Source organism: Andrena cerasifolii, chromosome 2 (genome assembly GCF_050908995.1).
Source record: "Andrena cerasifolii isolate SP2316 chromosome 2, iyAndCera1_principal, whole genome shotgun sequence".
Classification (NCBI taxonomy): domain Eukaryota; kingdom Metazoa; phylum Arthropoda; class Insecta; order Hymenoptera; family Andrenidae; genus Andrena; species Andrena cerasifolii.
In genome coordinates, this window is record NC_135119.1 from 14,895,749 (window position 1) to 14,921,108 (window position 25,360).

The 25,360-nt window shown below is 45.4% G+C and overlaps 1 protein-coding gene across 2 annotated transcripts in view; it reads left to right on the plus strand.

Moving 5' to 3' along the window:
• Nucleotides 1-25,360, plus strand: part of LOC143366141 (homeotic protein antennapedia-like) — a 368,003-nt gene that overhangs the window by 193,310 nt on the left and 149,333 nt on the right. The window contains exon 1 of one of the 2 annotated variants that reach the window (XM_076806956.1): nucleotides 24,047-24,562. The exons of the other annotated variant lie outside the window; for it this stretch is intronic. The gene's annotated coding sequence lies outside the window, so the exon portion shown is untranslated. Of the gene's footprint in view, nucleotides 1-24,046; nucleotides 24,563-25,360 lie in introns of those variants that run through there. 2 annotated transcript variants of the gene reach the window in all.

A 25,360-nucleotide genomic window follows, 5' to 3' on the forward strand; every position in this document is an offset into this window, starting at 1 on the left:
GCGCGAGCGCAGCCTGTTTTAGCAAGTTCGTGCGTTCCCTGCCGCAAAAAGGAAAAGGTCGGTAATAACAGGTCTCCGGTATTGAACGATTCGCGCGTCTTATCGCGGCACCAATTCGATTTTCCTTTACTCCCCCGCGGCCCACCCCCAGTCGGCCCGCTTCCCCCCGCCCCTCGGTTTGCTTACTTCGCGCAAACCGCCACCCACGCTCTATCGAAAAGTTTTTGCAGCCTCGGTGGGTCGGACGGGTCCATCCATCGTGGCGGGAGGAGCGCGGAGGAGCGTGGCGCGAAAGAAGTGCGTGGAATGTTAATACGAGTATTATGATTTATCGAAGGAACATCGGACACCGGATGGAAGCGGGGGTTCGTTCGATGTTTCAGTCCCCGGTGACCGTAGGGGTGGCAAAATGAAGAAAAAGAAGTATAAAAAGGTGGAAACCCCCGGGGGTACCTCGACGCACGCATCCACACCGGCGCAGCCGGTTGATCCACACGGACGTAGGCTCGCTAGCTGGGCGCGCGCGCGTGTAACATGGGGCGAGGCGTTTTTCTTAGTCCGCCTGAGCCGCCGGAGATTTATTCCCAGGTCCCGCAAGACAAATGGTGAGATTGTGTCCAAAATTTTAACAGCGCATTTGGGTGAACACGTCCCTGCACCGCGAAGATACCCTCCTCTTTGCCCTCCTCCTCCACCACCATCTCCTCCTCGTCCTCCTCATCCTCTGGCCTCTGCTTCCCTCCAGCTGTACGACTGGTATAAGGATAAGGATAAACGGGGGAGAAATTGTCAGGAACGAGGGGGTGTGCCGCAGAAAGTGTTTCGTGTCGGACCGGGGGAGCCGAGAGGAAAAGAAGTTTTCTAGTTATCCCCTTCGGCGAGAATGCGGTACCGAAACTCCTCGCACGGTTCGTGACAGAATCGAGCCGTGAAACGAGATCTCATGGAAACTGCCGGCCGGGGACGGGTTTATCCCAATTATTGGCTTTCGATCAGCTTTCCCTGCTGCCTTACGTGCCCCGATTTCCACGATCATCTCCGTACGTAATTTAGGGCGCGCCTCCTGGGCGGTCAACTGACTCAAAGTATTTTCGACGCCAATCAAATTCATTTTCAAGTGCTCCACGTTCTTTAATTCGAGCTAGAAGGATTCAGAAATAGATCCATCGATCTATCATGGTCCAAGGGAATGGATGTCGGGGACAAACGCGACGATGCGCGACAAATACGCTCAAGAACCTCCCGGGAATTGCTCGTCCCAAAATTGACCCGCAAAGTGCGGTCCCAGCGAGATATTAACCTATTACATTCAGCTTACTCCACTCCGCGGTTGTATATTAATTTAAAGAATGTTGTCGCGCGAGCAGCATTTCATATATGAAATTTTCGCGCCGGAAAGGGTAGAAAATAATGGGCATTGCTGGGCCTGTATCCAAGAGGGATGGGAGAGCGTGCCTGGCGTGCCCGACCACCAATTTCGCTGGCGTATAAATAATACGCTGAGGGATGATCTCCCAGACCTGGACACCACCCTCTGCCAGGGAATTAGATTTCCTATCTATCTCGAACGCGCAGCTTTCTTACCACGCTCGGAGCTTTTATTACTTCGTGGCAAGAAACGGAACTGCCCTCGCTCGATCTTCGCCCGGTATATTCGATGAATCGTCTCCGTTTCTTCAGGGTGGTTCCTGCCCCTCTCACTTCTAATCGACGGAGTCGAGCGACTCGAAAACAGTACAAAAAAAAAATAGAACACATACATTCTGTCAAAAAAGTACCGGGAATTGGTCAACGAAACACAAAATATGTATTATTCATCCAAATTTATTGTATCGCCTTCAAAGTAGGCCCCTTTCGAAATAATACACTTATGCCAACGAAGAACCCCATCATCGAAACAATTTTTGAACGCATTTTTTGGAATCAGCTTCAGTACTCGCCGCGAATTCTCTTTTATGTCATCTATCGACTGAAAACAGGTGCCTCGAAGCGGTAATTTCAGTTTTGGAAAAAGAAAAAAGTCGGCCGCAGCCATATCAGGGGAATACGGTGGCTGCTCGATAAGATTTCTTGAGTTTTTGGCCAGAAATTCGTTCGCGATAATAGCCTTGTGAGTTGGTGCGTTATCGTGGTGCAAAATCCATGAGTTTTCTTTCCACAAATCTGGTCTTTTTCGACGAATTTGCTCTCTCAAACGCCGCATAACGCTCAGATAATATTCTTTATTTACTGTCTTACCTTGCGGCAAGAATTCCGAGTGCGCAACACCGCGGTAATCGAAAAAAAAAACTGTCAACATCACCTTCACTTTTGATCGACTTTGACGTGCTTTTTTCGGCTTCGGCTCAATTGGAAGGCGCCATTTCGAAGCTTGTTGACAGGTTTGCATGTGAAACTCGTAAACCCATGTCTCGTCACCAGTTACAATGCGTTTTATGAATGTGGGGTCGGAATTGACTCGTTCTAACATATTTTCAGCGACCTTAACGCGATTGAGTTTTTGCAGAAAATTCAGGTCTTTCGGCACTAGTCGAGCGGCAACGCGTTTCATGCCCAAACAATCGTTTAAAATGGTACGAATTGATTCGCGAGACACAGAAATTTCGGTGGCTACCTCTCTCAGACTTAAACGACGATTTCCAGCCACCATTTCCTTTACTTTAGCGATGCGAAGTTCAGTTGAAGACGTTGATGGCCGACCAGAGCGAGGCAAATCTTCCGCCACATCTCGACCGCTTTTAAATGCACTGTGCCACTCACACGCGCGTGTTTTTGGATAAAGTCGATTCACCGTAAGCCTTATGTAACATTTTCAGCGCTTCGGCACACGAAATTCCATTTGCAATGCAAAATTTCAGACAGATTCTTTGTTCGATATTTTTATCCATTGTAAAAATAGCAAAACACACTTGAGATGAACTGACGCAATGGCGCACTGTAAACAAACTAAATGACAAGTGACGTTCAAACTCCGCGCGAGTATAGAGGACAGTTGTGCCAACTTAGCGACAAAAAGAATATCAACAATCCCTTTAAGCGAGCTTTTCAAATGATCGATTCCCGGTAGTTTTTTGACAGAACGTAGAACGCTTTCTTCGGCAGCTACGAATCGCGATCGTTTCGATGCACCAGACTTCGGGCTGTTGTGGTCTATTCTATAAATAAAGCCGCCCAACCCCTTACTCTAACTTAGCACCGCCTCGCGACAATGGCAATGAGAAGAACGAGAATCAATGTTGGGCATTGGTAAATGAAGACGAAGCGGTTCGGGCTTTACAGTTCCTCCCCGTCGAACCACGGGAAGATGCACCGTGGCTGAGTGCCACGTTGACAGAATAAAGGGGACAGAGGCGGGCAGAGCGAGACGGAGAGAGAAAGGGTGCCAGGATAGGGTTGGCAGGCGGGGAGGCCGGGGGAGGGGATGACGTACAGGTTCAGAGATAAACGCGCGCTGCGTTCAATGAAGTCGGCTATAAAGGTGGTCCCAGGTTTGGTCCTCGGCACAGATAGTCATGAGATTCGGAGGGGTTAAGGGCTCTCGCATACGTCAGGGGTGAGTCAGACCGATAGGCCCGTGCGATCGTCAAATTACCCGCGCGAAACCTCATTCCCCCTCGTCCCGAGTCGCAAAAATCTACCGAAATAATGTAAATGAACCCGTTAACCAACAGAGCTGTCCGAAATTAAGTATTTTTTTTTTTACTTTCCTTACTTTTATTTCTTCCACCAGCAATTCGTTAACCGAGAACAACATATCCAGTTGATTCGTCAAGCAGCACGCTTTAGATGCGTATTGACGAAGAGCGAGGACAACGGAGACAAAGGAAAGTCGGCGGACGCTTTATTGGCGGGGTGGTAAGGCTCCAACCCCCTTCCCCGACGCAGTCTCCTTCCTTTGCTCACGTAACCAATTCTATTCGACCGGACCTATCTATCTCCTTTTCTAAGCCGGTTCGCTGATACCGATTGCGATAGAGACGCTGTCACCCCATCCATAAAGCTCACCGACGGGGCCGGCACAATTTTAAGTTTTACGCCATTTACAAAATGAGTCGCCATTATTTTTGCCGGCTGGATTTATCGCTACATACATTTGGACCGAGCGACAATCCAATTTATGTGGGAGTCCCGTAATAGTCTGCCACCGCAACGCGAGAAACCCTCCCTCCTCCTCCGGCCCCCCCCACCCCTCGTCGTCCTTCCCTTCTCTGCTTCGGCTTTTCCTCTTCCGCCCGTCCTGGCTATCTACTCGAGCACCCCCCGCTGCACTGATTAAATAAAAGAACAAATGGAGGTGATTCCTAATTAGTGCACTACTTCCTTGCATTCTTGCTCCCCGTGACCAACGACCTTTCGCGGATTAGTTGCAGTCGTGCGTTACGCCGTCCACGACGCTCTCTTCATCCTTCCGACGTTTCCCTTCTATAAATTACAAGCTCCTCCTTCTCCTTGCCCTTCATTCGTCCCGTTTTTAACTGTAAGAAGGGCTCTGCGTCACGGATGCGAACTGCAAGAAGCTTTCAGCTTGGAAACTATGTATTCTATTTATTTGGCAAGGGAGTGGATGGACGCATCGGTTACCGTTTACAGGGATCTCGTAATTAGTCCGTCGAGAAGCGTAAAAATTTTGGTCATAAGGTAAAGATGATTATTCTAAAGCGTAAAATTTCTACATTCAGACAAAGTAACAAGAATCTATATTTGTTAAAGGAAAAGTTTTAAATTAATTGAAACATGAAACTGTTCATGTAGCTCGGTAATTAAATGAAATTCATAGCATGTCCTAGTCATTAATTAGCAGTCCCAATTATTGAATATCTATTTAATTTAACTGTTTTTATCAGTTAATGAAAAGAAATCAACATGGTAATATTTTGGGGTAATAAAATCATTTTATTTATAATAAATTTGTGTTCAATTTTTTATTATTTTCCTCTATTAATTAATTTGGGTTTATTTAGTCGTAGCTTCAATTTCCCTGCATCTGTCTCTTGTTTAATGCGCTTTTTCAGTTCCTGTTCCAATTGCTTCTTTTCTTTAGTTTCAGCTCTTTGTCTTCTTTTATCTTCTATTTCCTTTTGCTTTATTAATTTTTCTTCTTTTCTTGTATGGTAATTATACCAATCATCAGACGTTGCTACGGTTGGTAATTTTTCTTTCAATCTTTTATTTTTTTTTTCTTCTCAACTTCTTTAGGCCAAAACAGCGTTGTTGTGAATGGTGAAGGGTTTCTTCCTTGTAAATTAATGTCATTCGATAGGTCGAGTGGCATTAAATTCGATTCTATTAAATTTAAATTACTTGTATCTTCCTCTTTTTTTTGTCAAATAAGTTGACGGACCCATTGCAGCATCTTTATACGAATCTATTGCTGCACACACATCTTTCTGACTATAGTTCTTCCTCTTTATCTTCGGCATTACTTTATATGTCCGAAAAAAATTAAGAATAAGTTAAAAAAATGAATAAAAGTATATTATAAAATTGTAGGTTATGTTAATATTATGACGAGTTTCAGATTAATTATCCTAATAATTTTTAAACAGTATTATATTTTTGTCTAGTATTATTAACGTAAATATATAGGATACAAAAATCACTTACTTTGGTAAAATAAATGTTGATAATTTCAAAATATCACGGAATACTGGCGTCTCTAACCAGTGTTCAAACACCACTAAACATGCGTTTAATGACTGGTCCGTGTCATATTATCGAGTACCAGTGGATAAACGCAACAATTTCAATATTAAAAACAAAAATTAATAGGAGATTCAATTAATTTTCAATTCTTCAATATTTAATAAATCCAAAACAACTGTACTATTTCAAAAATTATAAAATAATAATTAATTACAACCTTAACAAAAATATTCTCTCGCTTGCTCGAGCCTATTAGGCAAGAAGCGAGATTGAAACTTTGAAGCTTTACTGTGCAATAATATTTTTTCATGACATAACCATTCAGTGATGTAGGCATATAACTGTATCTATATAAAGCTAATACATTTTGCAATTATATTTTGATCAGTTTAAACGTTGCAAATTAGTAAAACTGTTAATATTAACAAATTTTCATCTGAATTTTTAATTATTGGGCCCTGTTTAATCACTGGGCCATTTACCTTATTTCCTGATTAATCCTTCGAAGGCGTAATAAGATTAAAATAACTACATTGTCACGTTTCGAGTAACTGTTTGAGATTAATAAATCAAGGACCATTTTCTGTCACCTGAGCAACGGTACTATTTATCAAGCGAGACCCGGGCTTAATTGAGGATGATAAATAACGGGTCTGTTTTCGAATCTACCTGATGTTAATGAAGATCTATTCGGTCAGCAGGAACGAGTTTCTTCGAACCCGGACCGATGAGATACCCTACGCTCGCCTTTGTGGCCATCGCGTCCTGTCCCCCAGCACGCATCGAAGCCCAGAAATTGCCAGGAATATCCATTGCTCGCCAATAAAAAAGACAAAGATTAAATCAAACAGAGTTACAGCGAAAATACGACCGTAACGAAATATTTGTCGTCGTCAGCGGCAATTTCTGCGTTCGTCCAAACAGCGCGCGGCGTTTCCGCGTTACTATTTCGCGTGTGTGGATTTATCGCGGAATTTACGATGTAACGGAGCGCAATTTCGGTATCAGCGTCGAACTCGCGTCCGCGCCGTTGAATTAAACTCCAAAGTGTCGGACGGAAAAATGTCAACCAAAAAAAAAAAAAAAAATAAAATAAAAGAAGAAAGGGAAACATATTAAATTTGATCGCGTAGGGGTGGGGGAGGCGCGTCGCGTCAGAAAGCGGTGGTGTTTACCGGTCTAGTCAGGAAGCTGGCTCGTTTTTGCGAGTCATCGGTCACCGCTGTGTTTACCCGAGATGATCGAAGGCCGGATCAGGGAAAAACGTATAATACAGAGGAGAAGAGGGGCGAGGGGAGCAGGAAGCAAAGGGAAGGGAAAAGTTGGAGTACGCGAGGGGGCCGGAGAAACGAGCGGTATCGGACGATAGCGAGTCGCACAGGGGGTTGAGGAGGGCGGGGGCGCGGCTGCGTCTGAGCTGCTCGCGATCTATGGCTCTCCTTTCTAGCCCCCACCTTTTCATCCCTTCTCCCGCGGCCAGTCTCGAGCTAGCTGGAAGCAATTTTTTGTCCGTGGCCCGCTTGTATCAAATTACGATAAATATCGCGGTGCGGACGTGCATCCCCGCCACCAGCCCCGCCGCCACGGTGGCCGAGCCCCGACTTAACGTCACGAGGAAAGAAAATCAACGCGTTCGGAAGGCGTTCCTGAACAAAATGGACGGCCGATGGCTCGCGCTGAAGACCATCGAGGTTGTTATCCCGAGTGTCTTTTATAGGGGCGAGGGGTGAGGTTCGCATCGAGGGAGCGAAAGGGGTGCGATTGACCTCTGGACCCTCACGCGCGGCAAGGGCGGGTTCCGCGGTGTTCCGCGCGATTCGAGACGGCATTTTTTGGCGCTCGAAAGGGGGACGCGCGCCACGCAAATGTTCGTTGATTTATGCTCGTATTAAAGAACAATCCCCATAAAAAAGCATCAAGAAAGTAAAAAAATTACGCCAAGTACATGAAATCAAATACATCACAAAAGAATAGAAGATAATAATAATTAGCATATAAAAAAAGATGTGAAATCAAAATGAGCTGCAAGTACATAAAGATGCTTTCCAACTGCGCTTAAAATGACACAACTACATATACACAGCTAAAATGCTGCGTTCATACATTCCATTACCCATATCGCGGACATTTTAATATAATGTGAAGATAAAATGTAACATCTAGACATTTGCCTAGATGTCTGCGGGTTGGAAGTCGAATACTTGGCGTGGCCAGGCAAGGTCAAGGTGTCGATGAATAAGAATTATTTTAAAACGCAATATAATGAAAATGTACCCATATTGTCAGAGTTTTAATTTGACAAATTATGTGAAAGCTTCACAGTTGAAAAGCATCTTTATGTACTTGCAGCTCATTTTGATTCCACATTTTTTTTTATATTCTAATTATTATTATCTTCAATTCTTTTGTGATTTATTTGATTTCGTGTACTGGGCGTAATTTTTTTATATTTTTTTTAAGTTTTTTTTATGGGGATATCAATTCTTTTTACAAATATATTTTGCATAGGGAATGACTTCAGATAATTTTTAATATTATATTTATTATCTTTTATTTTTTGTGATTTATTTGATAATACTCGTTTTCGTCCTCGACTTTTTTATGTATGTACTTGGTGTAATTTTTTTATTTTTTTTAAGTTTTTTATGGGGATCTCAATTCTTTTTACAGAGATAATTTGCATAGGGAATGACTTCAGATAATTTTTAATATTATAAATTACAAATTATCACGGGACAGATTTAAGGATAAATCCAGTCACAGCATCATTTTACGCTTCGATTATCTATATATACATAAAATCCTCAGTTCAGTTACAAATAAAAAACTGTTTGATGATATTCAAATATGTCGCAATTCAAATTTCTGCAACTTACCTTGTGTTTGAGACTGCAGTTTAGTTGCAATTCAATGGTACACCGATTCATATTTGTAAAAACACGTTTATAACTTGGTAATAACTTGACGGTAAGCTGTCAAAATTTGGAGTAGATTGCATAGTGAAGATAGCGATTGACGAACGAAACATGCGTTAGTTTCTCTTTGGCTAATCGTGTGCGTGTAACGCGTATACGTATTATGTCGACAAAATTTGGTAGGAGAATAAAAAGAAGAAGAATCAGAAGAAAAATCCTACCGTTTACGACTGATCCATGAGACGATATTACGATATCTCTGTTATGCGTGGACTGATTTTATTGAATTTGGTCTTATTCGAAAGCTTATATGCGGTTTACATAACGAAAATGCCTTTAAATTTAGAAAATATTGCAGGCGTGATGAGATATTAATGAAATAAGTTTCAGGTTAGGTTGGAATAGCTGTGTGACGAGTAAATGATAGTGGTAGCGACATTCAACATATACAGGGTGTCTTTCACGTGCTTGGCGTCGAGACGCTACCGCGTCTCTAGATACCGCTCGAAACGCAGTCGGACGTTCCGCGATTACGTGCCCCGTACGATCGTGACGTCGTGAATCGCCGGGCTAGATAGTTTCCCGCTGTTGCGTGAGACATGTGTTCGCATCAATGGTGGCCGAGGGGTGGGGGAAGATTTAATAAACCCTCTGGCCGAAAATGAAAACGAACGCGGGCATAACAGGCTAGGTATCGGTAGACCCGAAGAATAGTTCGGAAGAGAATAATGGAGGCACTCCGCGCGATGGCGAGGAAGAGCATAGGAGGGACGAAGCGTGTTGGGAGCAGAGGGCGGCGGGAGATGAAGAATAAGAAGAAGAGTAAGAAGAATAAGAAGAAGTAGGAATCCCGCGCGCGAAAGGCTCTAGATGATTCTCTTGGAAAGAAGCGTGACGAGGGTATGTGGAAGCAAGTATTATGTATAACCAGGAGGAAAGTAAATATGTGCGAGGCGGATGGTGTATACATAGGTAGGTATCCACCCTATTCCGTTGCGTGCGAAGGATAGAAAACACGGGGCTAGGAAGGGTCGCGGGGGTTGTGGGCGGTGGATCGAGGGATGGCGGTAGTGCACGAGGTGAAACGAGATACAGGGGGGGTAGGGAGGAGAGAATGAGAGAGAATGAGGTGGAATGAGAAAGGGTCCGAGTGAGCAAGAGTAACCGTTGGAGGCGGTGGGGTTAGTTGCGAGAGGGAGAAAGAGAAGGGCTGGGAAAGAGAGGCGAGCAGGGGGCAGGTAGTGGGGGCTGACAGAGATGAATTCGTTTCATTTCACGCTGGGAAGCTCTCGCGTTCCCCGCGTCCGATGATTTACTGGGCTACAATGTGGTAACCCATGATTTATCGCTACCAACACGCCGCCTCGCCACTACGCCATACCTGGTGTACCATGGCTACGTATGCGTCGGGCCCGTGTGTCCAGAGAACTTTATACTCTTTCTCTGTTTTTCGCCCCGGCGTCCCTGATCTTCTTTGCCTTTCGCCTTCCCTTCTCGCTATCTCTCGCCGTGCTCGACCGTGTCTTCTCTCGCGAGTGGGAGGAGAGAAAGGGGGTTGAAGACTCTCCATGGCCAGAGTCCTGGAATATATATACATATATAGATATATGTATACGGCACTAACCACCTACCTATGTATCGCACGGCGAAACGACGATGACGTCGTCCTCGTCGTCGTCGTCGGCGGCGGCCGCGGCACCTCGCGAGACCCACGATTCCACGGGCCACCACCTTTATTTATGCGCGAGAAATTCTACTGAGCGCTCGTTCGCCGCCCGTGCGCGGCCGATCCGTCATTTTCAATGCGTGCTTATCTGTGAATTAACTATCGAAGTCACTCCCGGCACCGGTACTCCGGCATTTGCCGATAAATTGCCAAGAACCGAGCGAGCTAATCATTAACTCGGCATTTTCGAATTGATCTATCGGCGGCGGCGCCCTATTATTCCGAGCCGCTACGGTGTCGCTCGAGCCGGGCACCCGTGCAGACGAAATTACCCCCGTTGTTTTGCACCGGTCCGCCTGCTTTTCCGCGATCGCGAACCGGTCTCGATCAACGCGTCAACGCGACTCCAGCGATCCCTTCCGACAGACGGATAACGAACGAATCAATTGCTGCACCCGAAGCGTCAGCGTCGTTCCCGCGATGGTACGCGCAAGGTCCTCCAGAGTCGAGGATCCCGGGCTCGTTTTGCTTCTTCTCTCGTCGCTCAAACTTCTCGCCAGACGGCCACGTAAAAGTAAAGCGACCGTGACCAGCTTCGAGGAGATTAACAGTCACGAGGCAGAGCGCATATTAACGTCTGGCCGCGGTCGCATCCGCGGCCGGACCACGGAGACTCTGCCTCTCGGCGTCAAATCGTTCGGTGAACCGTAACGCGACCGTATATCGCGGCCATCACGGTCGAAATGGACCTGGTCAACGAGAATATGTAACTATTACTGCCCTCTCCGTGCACGACAAAATGCGGCAAAAGTTACTCCACCCGCTGGCTATTATCGCACGCTTACACCAACCGCTCTACCATGTCGCTTTCAAACTCAAACTACAATTTCTCAGCAAACTTGCCGAGTTTTCGATATTTTGGATCGCTTATCTTCTGACTATGAGCTATTCCACGTCAAAACGTATAGGTGAAAAATTTAGTTTCACCGATTCTCTTCAAAATTGCAGCATTTGTCGATAACCTTGTAAAAACAAATTTTACTGAAATTCAACGACCTATGTCAAATAGTTTTCTAAATATTTAATGTTAAAGTTTCGAAAATGTAAACAAAATCGGCTGTCGCGTCATCACTTAAACTGTAATATCTCGGTCATTTTTAAAGATAATGCCACCGTCTTGGGTTCATTCTAAAGCTGAAGAAATGCTTTCTCAAGTTAAGTTTATTAACAAGAAACAAATTATTCTATATACGGTTTGAGAAAGAATTCCTTCAGCTTTAAAATGAACCCAAGACGTTGACATAATCTTTAAAAATGACCGAGATATTACAGTTCTAGTGATGACGCGTCAGCCGATTTTGTTTGAATTTCTAAACTTTAATATTAAATATTTAGAAAATTATTTGACATAGGTCGTTGAATTTCAGTAAAATTTGTTTTTATAAGGTTATCGACAAATGCTGGAATTTTGAAGAGAATCGGTGAAACTAAATTTTTCCCCTATTCGTTTTGACGTGGAATAGCTCCTATGTAGATTAAAGGAGGTCACGGCGAATATATAATTAAATATGTCATTTGTTCATAATTTCGCGCAGGCAGAAATGTGAGGCGAGACATTCCGTGAGGCGAGACATTCCCTGTACAGACGCAGATCCTTTACTATGAATAGTTTCCGAGCAGGAAGTGCGCGCAGCAAGCTAGTTCTTCCCCCTATCGGCGAGGGGTTACTCCGTCCCCTTAAACCACGCTCGGCCGTGTCCGACTGCTGTCCGCGTTATTTACGCGTCTTGAGTTTTGCAAGAATAACAGTAACTTGGCGAATACTTGGCCGGATGGAACGCGGCGGTGGACTGCGGGCACCGCAGAGAATCCGTAGCTTTCGTACGTAGTTATAAGTGTAGGTAATTGCAAACGGTCGTAAGTTGGTGGAAGGTGGAACGATACCTTGTAAGGTATCCCCGGCTCGTTGGAAACTCGAAACCAAGTCTTAGCTACCGCGGGACCGAGGAACCGCGCTAAAGTTCGCTGCACCCGCTCAAAAGTGGAGGGGCCAACTCCCGCAGGGTCCTTCGGCCAGATTCATTAGGGATCTCGCTGATCCTGACGGTGTTCGGAGCACCCGCAGCCACCTTGCCGCGAGAATTTATCTCGACCGCGTAAACTTTACTCGGCCCGTTGTAAACAACAGGCAAATCCTTCGACGTTCGAACGTAAGCGACTCCTCGTGCTCGCGCGTTCGGCCAACGATACACGAATCCTTGCAAAAATCCCCCCCGGCCACCTCTCGCTCCTCAAGAGACGTGATTCACGATCAAACTTCTTCTCCCTCTTCTTTATCTAATATCGAAATTCGTCGAAGGGAAGTTCCAGAGGCCGTAGCAGTCATATTTATCTGGCCGATAAATCAGCCGCGCGCCACGGATTACCGCCCGCAACCCCCTCGCGTCGTCAAACTTTCCTGATCGACGGCGAACTGTTAATCCGCGTTAAACAGCAGAAGCAGACGGGTTAACAGAAACAATTCATCCTCCGGTCGGATTCTGAGGGGCCCGAGCGTCCTCCTGAAACGTACACCGCCACAAATCTTACTTTCTTCCGCGCGTCATTCGATATTTCTAGCGCGAACCCCGCTCCGGACCCAGATTCCCCTCCCCTCACCCCCAATCTTCGTCGGGCGAAAATTTCGCGAGCCTGTTGGAGGCGCGACGCTGGAAGTCGGTGCATTTTTGCCGCGGTTTAATTAATCGGCGCGCGTGCATTCCGCGCTGCGATATCTCAAACGCGGAAGCGTTGTACTCGCTTGCGTAACTGCGTAACGCGATATATTTCACCGAATAACGAGCCGGCGAGCGGAGCGAGCTGGCTGCCCCGACGTGAGCACGCGCGTGCACGCTCAGCCGGTTATGATTTGCGGGCCCGTGCAACTTCTAGGCATCCATCACGTTTAGCGGTCGTGAAACGAGAGTCGAGTTGTAAAACACGCCGGCCAAATGAGAATATACGTGGCGGAAGGAGTGTCCCCGGATCGTCCCGTTGCCGGAGCACCCGCGTGCCAGAGGGTAAGTCCGCGCGTGGGGTGGCACCGGCGACGCGACGCGACGCTACGGGGATGTGGGATACGCGCGTGCCCTCCAGGAGCCGGATTTTATAGCGCCGTTAAGTTAGCTCGACGATTTTCCAAACCCGTATGATTGTCTTGTCGCGGCGAGCCGGCTATTAAATGGCACGGAAAATAAATATGCTACGGTCCCGCGTTTTATCCGCTTCTATACGAGCCTGACTGCCTGCATGCTTTCCCGAGGGATGCTTTAAACGTCAGCGTTTTATCGTTTCCGTTACCTTTGAACTTGACTCTCCTGACAAAATATTATCGAAAGAGAACACCTATGTTCAACACGTATTTTCATCGGTCAGAGAGCGGTAAAATTTTGATTTAAATAAAATTTCGAGTAACAAATTAATGGTAAAAAAATATTCGTCGTTCGTTCGTTAACCCGAGTTAACTTTATTCGACACGTGACAAATTATTTTTTAACTTTTATTTGTTAATTGAAGTTTTATTTAAATAAAACTTTTGCCCTTGTCTGCTTGGCATCCCCACAGAAGGGGCTTTGTAAAAAGAAAATAAAGCTGGATTTTATTGTTTAAATCAATTTTTGTAATCACCTAGGGTAACGGGTGATTACAAAAATTGATTTAATTAATCATTGGTTAATTTTACACATATGGTTAATTTTCCATTTAAACTTGGTAATTTTAACTTTTTATTTAAAAACAAATAGTAAAAAGCAAAGTAAAAGGAAACATCTTTTTAATTTATGCAGTTATAAAATACAATAAAATTGGAAAAATGAATAAATACAGATATTATTTCTGCTATTCTAAATTTAATTCTTCCTTCCGTATTCATTAAACATAAAATAAAAATAAAATGTGAAAAAGAGTAAAAAGCCCACAAATATATTTGGATTATCAGATTTGTCATTAAAAAATAAATACTTTGCCTTGAGATACCGCGGTATCTATTCTGACACACTTTTTTTGTATTTTTAACATTAAAAACATCATTTAGTCGACTTAGGTACCTTCCGATACAGTGCGCATAAAAATGCGACATCTATCCCAAATGCCCGGGAGAGACGCCGCACTTTTGTATTTCCAAGTGCTATGTTGAATATGACCTATTCTGGCCGAGAAATATTCCACAGAGTTCCTTTAACGTATTACAAAAGTTATATCACGAAAAGCTATGAATTTTTAACTACTACGCTTGCAAAACTAAACTCGACGTATAGCTATTGAGGCAACGTGCGGTAGGCTTACTTTGAAAAATAGCAAAATCATTAAAAGTAATAATGAAAACACGTTCTCGCCTATTAATCTAACCTAAACTAACAGCCTAAAGCAAATAAAATCGACAGTATTGTATTTTATTGCCGATAACCCTGAGATACCGAAAGTGCGGCGTCTCTCCCAGTGCGGCATCTCTCCCACAATTACCCTACGTACTTAGGTACCTACTAATTCAGTTCATGCCGGATAAATTTTAGTGCTTGCTTAGCGAGATACAACGAGTGGCGATATTAGGAACCTAGGCGATATTAGGTACATTCATCCTAACGAATTTTATTGAATTTGCATTAAGAAAAAATGCATTAAATAAATTGTTCTTAAAAATATTTTCATCCGTTCAACTCGGCTCCCCCAAGGCTAAATCCTGAGTGCGCCACTGAGTTGAATATATGTATTTATGGAATTGATCTGGTAAGTTATTATTCAATCAAATAACTCACCTGCATCCCCACGCTCTGAATTGTATCGTTCGAAGAAGAACAGCTTCTACGGCTCGGAACTCCACTTCTTTAAGTAACAACCCCTGACAAATATGCCGGCGTGTTCGCCGGAGGGGTCCTAAGCCTTGGTTGTCGCTCCGCAGGATTAGCTTGATTGCGCGTACAGGCGTCGGCACAAAGGGGAATAATTGTTGTCGCGTTTTCTTTACGGGCTGTTTAACGCAGCAGTCCGCTGCGGGGGGTCCAAGACGTTCGCTGTTTACCGAATTAGTCGAGGATTTATACGGCCTGGCCACTTAGGCGGCATCCCCGATGAGCTTCCGACTGGGGAAACTACAACGCGTGCAACGTGTCGCGAATTCACGCGATACAAAACTCGGCCCCGTTCACGGTGCCCCGATGAGATCACGGTGAAAGCAGCGACGCCTTGCCGGATAAAGACGGCGAGATAAGATCCAGGAACACAGGTGAACAAATTAATCGTGTTTTCGTGAGAAATTAACACCCGAGAGATAACGATATGGTAAATCGACCGAGGGAAACGGCCCGAATGCGTGCAGGTGGAAATTACCATTCGAGTTTTAAAATTGTCTGCTGTTCTTTCCAGATATTGTCTCGCATCGATAAATTAAAGTTATTTAATACAAAGACCAAGGACGTCCGCAGACTTTCTTCCAGGAGGGAGGGGGGTGGCTTTGAGAAAGGGTCAAGTTCACAAACGACGATTAGTTGCTTGTTTGAACCCATTTTATAGCGCCAATATAATTAAGAATTTAAAATTGAAAATTAACAATTGTAGGGTTTTTGGTACGAGTAAAATAATGACGCGCTTGGTCTAAAGAGTATTCGAATATCGATGTGTTTCTTCCAATCGCTCTCGTCAGAGAGCTGCCTGGGCCACGCTTATCCCCACGTCTGAGCTATTCCACGTCAAAACGAATAGATGAAAAATTTAGTTTCACCGATTCTCTTCAAAATTGCAGCATTTGTCGATAACCTTGCAGAAACAATGTATACTGAATTTCAACGGCCTATGTCAAATAGTTTTCGAAATATTTAATGTTAAAGTTTCGAAAATTCAAACAAAATCGGCTGACGCTTCATCACTTAAACTGTAATATCTCGGTCATTTTTAAAGATAATGCCAAGATCTTGGGTTCATTTTAAAGCTGAAGGAATGCTTTCTCAAAATGTATATAGAATATTTTGTTTATTGTTAATAAACTTAACAGTAATCGATGTCAAAGTTTCAAATCGCGATTTGACATCGTTCCCACCCTCGGTTTGGCTTGAAAAAAATACCATTCGAATCGTTAAGTCTTTAACTAATAAATGCCTTTTTCAGAAAAGTGGAGAGATTTTGGGAACAGTTAATAAAGAAATAAAACTTACGATAGTGCACACCGCACGCACGCGTTTTCAAAACAATAGCCTAGCGTAGGAAAGTATTTATATACGATGGGTTGAAACAAATTTTTCTTTCAGTATTTTCGGTATTCTCGAGAAAAATAGTAAATAAATTTACCAATTATATTTAATATCTATTTTTCATTTACACAAGTTTTGTATAAATTAGACCGGAATAATCGTTTAGTTAAAGTTTTCTTGCGTTTTTGATAAATATTATCAACATTATTCGAAAAATATAATTTTCGCAATATTTTTTTCTATTTCTCGAAAATTCTCGAGAAATACGATCTCATTTCTGATTTCTCGAGAAACAAAAGATATGGAGAAATCAGGAACAATACCCACGTCAGTCTCGAAAAGGCTCACCGCTAGGGCGAAGAAAGGTCGCGACGTTTGTTTTGACGCGCTGCCTCACGCGCGGCGGATCGCTTAACCTTCGCTGCACGAAACTGTTGCGACGCGTTCCGCTCGCCACAAGAATATTCACTTTTTCAGTAGGTATAATCTTAATGAAGGTTTGTTTTTAAAAAGTGTAACACAAAAACTGCCCTCGTACAGTAGATACGGCCTTCGGTTGCCATTTCATCTTTTGCCACTGTAGCAATCTTACTACTGTTGATAGTTTAACCCTTAACTGGTATACTGTTTTTGGCAAACGCGACTGGTATACTGGGGTCGTGGCAGACCCCAAATAAAAAAGGACACAGAAATTTGTAAAGTCGACACTAGAGCAACCACTATAAATATTTTCTTCATAGGTAATGTAGAAAATAATATAAGCGTAGAAAGTTAAACCATTATTATAAAATTAATTAGAAATTCAGTTTACCAACCTAGACAACCGAAAATTGTACATCGAACTTTGGGTGCTTGGGGTCACGAGCGAGCCCAGGATACCAGTTAAGGGTTAACACCGATAACAATAGCATTACAATACCAACCTACAAATGTATCACGCGACATTTGTACCTACCTGCCGAACAGAATTATGAAAGACCGTCACTATATTTGTCAATGGGTTCATCGAGGGATAGTTTCGCAGGGAACTCGGAAGGGCGAGCATCACTCAAGGCCGACAAAGAACTGCAAACCGGCGTATCTCTTCTATCCCGCTTTAGCGCGCTCGACCTCCGTTGCAGCGAGATTTTCTATGGTGGGGGAGAGGGTTGAAGTGGGTATCGGAGGGAAGATTGCCCGCGACCACGCTTTTCACCGTCGTGCCCCGCAGCTGTAAGTCTGAAGAGGGCAGAGAGGTGGGAAGGGGTGGTAGCGTGGGGAGGCAGCTGAATGACGGGATTCATGCCCTGGCCGTGGATTCACGGACGCCTTGAATGGAGCTGGCGGAAAGGCTTCGGAAATTAAACGTCCTGTGGATGGTCTTTTTTCGCGTGCAGTAATGTACGGTCTCTCTCACCCCCTTCCCTCCTCCCTCTTACCCCGCGGCCCTTGCTACCCGCTCCCTTGGTCTCGAGGAAGGAAGAGACCGGGGACCTGCCACGGCGAGCAGGACAATTTCGCTGCGATAAGGAAGTAGATCGAGGCAGGAGATACGTCGCATCCTCCTCTATACATACAACCGCACACGTACGGACACTGCGAGCGCGGAACGTGTAGAAACGCGCGTCCCCGAGCGTTCGGGGCTGTTGCAAGAGTGCCATTGCATCGCGGAGCCATCGTAAACCATCCGCGCGCTCGGCTAAACGTATTTCTCCTGAAAATTAGGAACTTCCGGGGGCCGGCTCCTTTTTTCACGCCAGACGATACCCCGGAATCCGGAGAATGAGAGGTATTATCCGTTAGCTGCCACGATCCCGCTATTAATATACATTAGAGGGTCCGGGCAAGTGGGTCAGTGGCATACTGCACCCTCTTACCCAGCAACTAACTTTCCAAGCTTCTAAATTCGCGCCGATACCTTTATCTCGTCCCACTCGAAGCTTCCGCAGCAAAATCATTCTTCTCAGGGATCCGTAAATAGTATATTAAATATTATTCCCCTCCCATAAAAGCATTTCTCGCTGCAAGAAATTTTGAAAGTAATTCCCCGGCAGTCCGTACGGCTTCGATAATTTATAACTCGCCTGGCAATCATACCGATCGAGAATTATGGGCGTCGCGACTTCGCTGGAAGCCGGTGATCAACATTCGATGTGCACGTTGACGGGCGATCGATCGCGAATGAAAATCCACGCGGCGGATAGTAGATACGCGTCTCGGGGCCGCATAAACGCGACATTGACTTTCACGCGGCGACACTCAAGCGCATGCGATACGTTTGAAAGGAAAACGCGGCTCGAGGTGTTTCCGCGATGTTGCCGGAAATATTATTTCGTTATGTGCCGCTGGCAGTCTTCCGTGCGCAACATTAATCAAGCTTCCGGGCTGGAAAGTTCAGCCTGCGATGTAACTTTGCCTTCCACGCCGAGGCTTCGGACGTTCTGTGCGCCGCCATTGATCGATGCTACGTCTTATGTAACTCTTTCCCTGCTGGTGCACCGATACGTACACTTTTACTTTACTCGTATCCTTGGGAAATTGTACGCGTGATGAAATGAGGATTTATAAGAACGCTCGATAAACCGTTGAGTCGTCCACGTTCGAGGGGTGAGTTGGGAAGCGAGGAAGGGTGTTAAACGGTCTGGTCATCGAGGTGAAACCGACACATCTTAATTTCCTGTCAAAATATTGACAACCGTGCGGCCATTAGCATTACGAACGACTCGCAGTGGGTCAGCACTGGTTCGCCGGCTCCGCCGGCCTGTTTAGTTATTGTTTCCGCCATAGATTATAGGGATGGGGTCTTTATTGCCCTATGGCGGTAATATAGGTATACACGACTCACCGACACACTCCTACGAGCTTACGTATACATTCGCGTGTAGGCTTGTGCAAGCTCGCACCTGTTGGCGCCTGCGATTATGGCCGCAATAACATTCCGTCAAACTACGAACACGTACCTAGACCTTCTAACCCAACCTAAGCCGCCGCTGGAAACATTCCGGAAACCACGTGGCCACCGCGCCACCGAAACTTTAGAAATCACCATATGTTATTGATGGGATTAAAATATACGTAGAGGTATGCAATTATTGAGCGATTAAAGCTGTGTAGATAATGTGGACATTCGCTTAGTTTATTTAAAGATAATTAGGATCTAATAGAATTTTCGGCGGAGCCGAGTTGAACGGATAAAAATATTATTACGCGAATATAATAAAAATCTTTAGGTGATTGTTAAAATTTATTTTAAAGAATAAAATTCAGTTTTCTTTTCTTATTGCAAAGCCTCTTTTTGGGGGTGCTTAGGACCCCCCGGCACTCGTCTTGGGTGCGCCACTGATTAGGAAAGTATGCTTAAACGACTCGTACCGATGTAGATATATTCCAGTGAACAGATTAAGCGCGCATTTCAGATGTAAATAAACTTTTGACGGATAGGGGGTAGACCAGGTGCACGGTAGAAATTGTGACGCGGCGGAGAGAGCAATAGTCCCGTGTAATTCGGTAGGGACTAATAAAAGGCTCCGTAATATATCTTCGCCGCGAACTTTTTTGCCCGCGCGCCCGTTTATATTTATTTCGCGTGTTCGCGTGTTTTTGCGGACTTTTTCGGAGCTAATATTGTCCGGGAAAACAAATACGCGAAACGGAAAAGGAGACTGGGCACCGATTCATTGATTTTACGTCTCGCAACATTATTTATCGGCCAATATATCGGGCTTGTCGATACCATTCGTTGCGTCATGCGCCATAATAACGGTATCTTCTTCAAAATTGTTCATTGCCAGGGCAGGGAGAGGGCCAGGAGGAGCAGGATCAGGCGGTGGCCGCTTTAAATTCTTCAGCACGCTGACGAACGAACGTCGGATGATATACGCTCGGGTCTGCTCGGTTGATCGCGTGCGCGCGCCATCAACCCAGGCTAGGTATATATCCCCGCCTCTAAATTCGCCTGCGAGTAGGTTGAGGCTCGATTTAAATTTGCCAGAAGTGGGATTGGCCGCGTGGCGAAACACAATTTCGCGGCGAGTTCATTCTACCGACGAATTCGAATTAATGCGACGACGGTGCGAATTGACTTTCTGAGTTATCACCGGCCTGTCGAAGCGACTTCCAACTGCCGTGCTTTCTTTCTCGCGCAAAGAATTTCCCGTGGAATTACGGGCGTGCCAATGAGAGTTGCTTTGAAGTTGGATGACTTTTGCTACTGGCTTTCGATGCGGCAGCGCGGGTTAAACGATACAGGGTGTTTCAGAACTTTAGGTAGATACAACTTCAAGTGGGGGGTGGAACTCGCGAAAAAGGATCTGAATGAAACTCAACGGATACGCAGATATTAATTTAATACGCTGATCCTAATGTACTATTAATTTCTCTTTCTTGTTTCCTATTTAGTTTAGTTATAGTTTTATTCTTTTGTAGTTACGGTTAGGTTCCTCACTTCTTCAGGCCTTTTACTTCGATCTGCTTTAATGTATTACTGGTTCTTTTCTTTGTATATTTACTGAGTAATAAAGACGAATAATAATAATAATATTAATAGTGTAAAGTAGTCGAATATGATGACCGCTCCTAATATGAGACCCCAGCTTATCTCCGCTACGGAACTCTTGAATGTCATAGTGATGCTATTTCCTTACAGTGGCTCGCATTAATATTCGGACACTCTTTAAAATCGCATAACTTTTTTAGAATTGCTCCAAACAACTTGAGTTTTTTTGAGAAGCTAGAAGGATTAGTTTGCTAACTGATGCGTTTCGTCGTTTTGAAAAAAAAATGTATTTGGTTGGAATAGCGAAAAGAATAGTAAAGGTCGATTTTTAAACTTTTTTTTTGTGATCTTGTATTGAAAATTAAAAAAAAACGTTAACGTTGCTCCGAGCTACAAACGTTTAAAGATCGCAGAATAAGGTCGAGAATCGCGAAAATTCCCGAAATCAGCGAAATAGCTTCTGAAAAAAACTCAAGTTGTTTGGAGCAATTCTAAAAAAGTTATGCGATTTTAAAGAGTGTCCGAATATTAATGCGAGTCACTGTACTAACTAACCGTGTATTAGTTGTTTTGTCCGCGCAGTGGCATTGCAATCAATTGAACGTCTTGTGCAAGCACATATTTTTGAAATACGTTGCAGAAAGTTTTTGAAGTGGTTCGATTAAATTGCAAATACCTCTAAAGTGGTAAGTGTATAATGATTTTCAGAAATACTGTTGTATAGTGTTTACAATGGAGTCTAAGGCTTCCTAGGTGTGTATCATTAAATGATGAAGACTTAACTTCGAAGTTACTTAGTAGTTATCATGTTATTGTTTCCAAATATGAGACCCGTGAAAGTTCAACAGATGAGAGTGAAGAAGAAATTGTTCTGAATGGTGAAAGTGATTAAGAAAGAAAATTATGATACAGAATGCTCGTTTTGCACAGGTCTTTATTCTTCAGATGTGCTATGTGAACGTATAACGTGTTACGATGGGCGTGGTGGGCCCATGAAGACTTCGGTGGTGGGCCCACGAAGCCTACGGTAGTGAAGAAATAGATTTCACGTGCCAACTTTATAAAAAAAGAAGGAAAAAATAAGTTTCAGAAAAAAACAAACTGGGTCTCATATTAGGAACCCATTTTTTTTTACCTGCGTATTTGAGTGACTTTCATTTTTATTTTATTATGATGAAACCTAATTTTTGTTATAGTACTGTCCAGTAGGTTGCTAAAGAATACATATTCTACTTTTAAAACGTGTATAGAATTTTAATAAAAGTGTTCTCAGTGACGAGTTATGTTGTTTTTAAGAAATGGGTCTCATATTCGGCTACTTTACCCTAATAATAATAATAATAATAATAATAATTAAAAATAATAATAATAGTAATAATAATAATAATAATAATAATACATCTTCATTGCATATTCAGTTTTAACTGAAATAATGTGGGATTCTGCGTTGCCACTGCGAAGTGAGCCCTGTTCCGCATGACACGTACTATTTGACTGCGGTCCATAGTGTATAATTCCTATCGTATCCCAACAAACATGCAATATGGCTGTGGTGGAGCTGGAATTCCATTATAATTGACCAACGATCGTCAGTGTCTGATAACGGTTGCTGCATACACGTATCTACTTTGTCGAATCACGCGTAAGATCACAAAGCGGAGGAACGCGTTGAACCGCGCGATACTTTCCAAAGTATGACGAAGCATCTGTATTCCACTGTCCGAGGGAAGCCTGTTAATTTCTCGATTAACAAATCTCCATTTATCTCTCGATGCTCGCCGGGGATCCGTGCAATTAAAAAAGCCCTAAAGAAAGAAAGAGAAGAAAGAATTGATGAAAAAGAAAAAGATGACGGGAGGAGCAGGTCCAGCGACGCGAGGCGGCTGCGTGAAAACAGGAAAGCCGAAAGAGATAAGGGAGTAATTAAATTCGCATACTCCTTGCGCGTCGATAATTCGCGCAGTGGCAGGACCGGAGTCTCCGGTAGCGAGGGAGTAAGGGAGAGGAGAGAGCGGTAGAGGGAGTATGGAGGGTACGCGGTGCGGCCACCACGTGGTTGCACAGAGAACCGAGCATGTGTGCGGAGGAGCGGCCACAAATCACCATTACTCGATGTGTATCGCGACGCTATATAATTATACCTATAACGCCAAGCACCAGGTAATGGCTCAATCCTGCATGTGCATGCGATGATAACCAGGCCTGAAGGTGGGCCACTAGGTGGGGTCTCGCCTGCCCGCGAGATTCAAACCGCTCGCGTTCCATTGGCTGGCTGGGTAGTCACGTGCTCCGTTACGTCATCGTGGCCATCCTCGTGAGTGCTTGGAGTCTGCCAGCGGGCGAAAAACAGAGAGAGAGCCCAAGAGAGAGAGGAGAAACACGGAACAGGGAGGGGGAGAGAAGACAGAGAAGCATCGAAGGTATCCCCCCTCCTCTGAGGGAGCGAAAGCGCGCGATCGCGCGAAGGAAGAAGACGCGAATGCCTGTGTGGTTCTCGTAAATAAGGATAGACCAAAAACGACGAAGACGAGACGGATAGTGGAAGGAAAGAGGAACGAGGTTAGAGAAGCCTGGAAGAGAGGGAGCAGCATTCGGCGGAGAAAGAGACAACAGGCCTATACCCTACGCCGTACCCCCTCCCGCCATTAACAACGCCCTTGCATATAAATCCCCGTCCCGTCCGTGCGCGGTCGGCCGCGTGTGTGCGTGGGATCGTTCGTCTCAGTCTTGATCGCGCGTCCTCCGAATCGCGCCCTCTCCCTCCGCGCTCACTTTTCTCTCTGTCGCTAATTCCCTCTCGCTCTCTCGCCTCGGCCCGGATTCCCCGCCTTTGCACTGGCCGCAGGACAGTCGGGACGGGGCGCGGAGCCAGGGGAGGGCTCGAGGGGCCGTGGAACAGACGGAGACGGAGAGCGAACGCGCGTGGTCGAGACCGTCGAGAGAATGCCGGGCGTGCGGGAAAGAGAGGACGCGTGTCAGCAACAGAGACACCCGGGAGAATGTTCTAGGTGGTTGGAGAAGGACGGAGTGCGCTAGGAGCGAGGCAGAGGCACGGAGAGAGAGAGAGAACGGAGGCAGCGCCGCGTGGCGGTACGAGGTGGGGACTATCGGGCCGTAAACCATCCGCGGTGAACATTTAACTCACGTATTGCCATCCGACAAGTTTGCTTTGGCCCGCGAGAGAGCGTCACCCGAGCGAGCGAGCGAGCGTCCGACGTCGAACCGAGCCTTCCGCGAAACACGCGCGAGGAGGTGGATCAGAGCCTTCGGCTTGACGTGCGGCTCTAATCCGTGGTTCCACCGAGATACACACCGTCGGTTCCTTCGCCGGCGAGTCTCGATCGTGCTCGTCTCGGTTCCCTTTTTATTCCTCGCCGCACCACGTACGAGAAACACGCGCGTATCGGCCACGGGAAATCGTTCCTCCGCGCGCGGAACGGTCTCCCTCGATTCCACCCCACACCGTTCGGACAGCCTCTATCCGGCAACATTTCGGACCAGTCAGTCATCGCTACAGACTTCCGGATGCAACTACCGATCCCAGTCTGAACCACCGCTATCATGAGCTACAAGAAACCACCGCGGGCCGCCCTTCCGCACACGACGCCCTGCTTTCGTTGAATCCTTCCACCGGCCGCTACGGGTAAGTCTATCGTTCGCACTTCTTTTTATCTCTCACCGATTGCTCGCGAGAGCGTCGGGAATCGGGCGACATCGCGGCCATCGTTGTCCCATCGAGCGCGTGTCAAACGAACGTTCCAGGCCGTTCCGAACGGCCGGTTGGTCTGTGTCGTCGCGAAAAATTCTCTCCCGCCAAAACGCTGTCCCAGTGCACATGCTCCGATGATTGAAGACGTCGCGAGTAAACTACCGGCTGTCTGTCAGCAGCGACACGATCGGATCGTGATTCCGACGTAAAATCCCGCGGCAGGGCATTCTGGTTCGTGTCCGCGACGAGTATCGCGAGTCCTCTCGGTCGTTTCGCCCGACTCCCGGCGAGGGCGAACAAATGCGTGCACGTGGTTCGCGTGAACGTACGCCATGAAGTGGCTCTCTCGCGATCGCCGATAAACGCAACGATATTTCTTTTTCCCGCGGCGCGTACGCTTGCACGTACCGGTATAGATATCAATTACGGAATTAATCTCGGGCCAGGGAGCGTGCATCAATTTTCCTTGTATCTCGTTCTGTCAAACGGGTGTTTTACGGTCGGCGTTAATGAAGAACTATAACCGGCCAGGACGTGATACGCTGCTAACGCATCGCGCGTACGGCATAATAACGTCCCGCGATAAACGTAACAGGCGTCTATCTGACGAGGGATCCTCGAGCGTTCTCAGGACTCGTGCCAAATGCTAAATAATCAACCACTAATAGTTGCCACTCTTCTTGGCCGCGTTAACGGCTTCTTCGGTGCAATCTCGTCCCCTGGCTCTTCCGA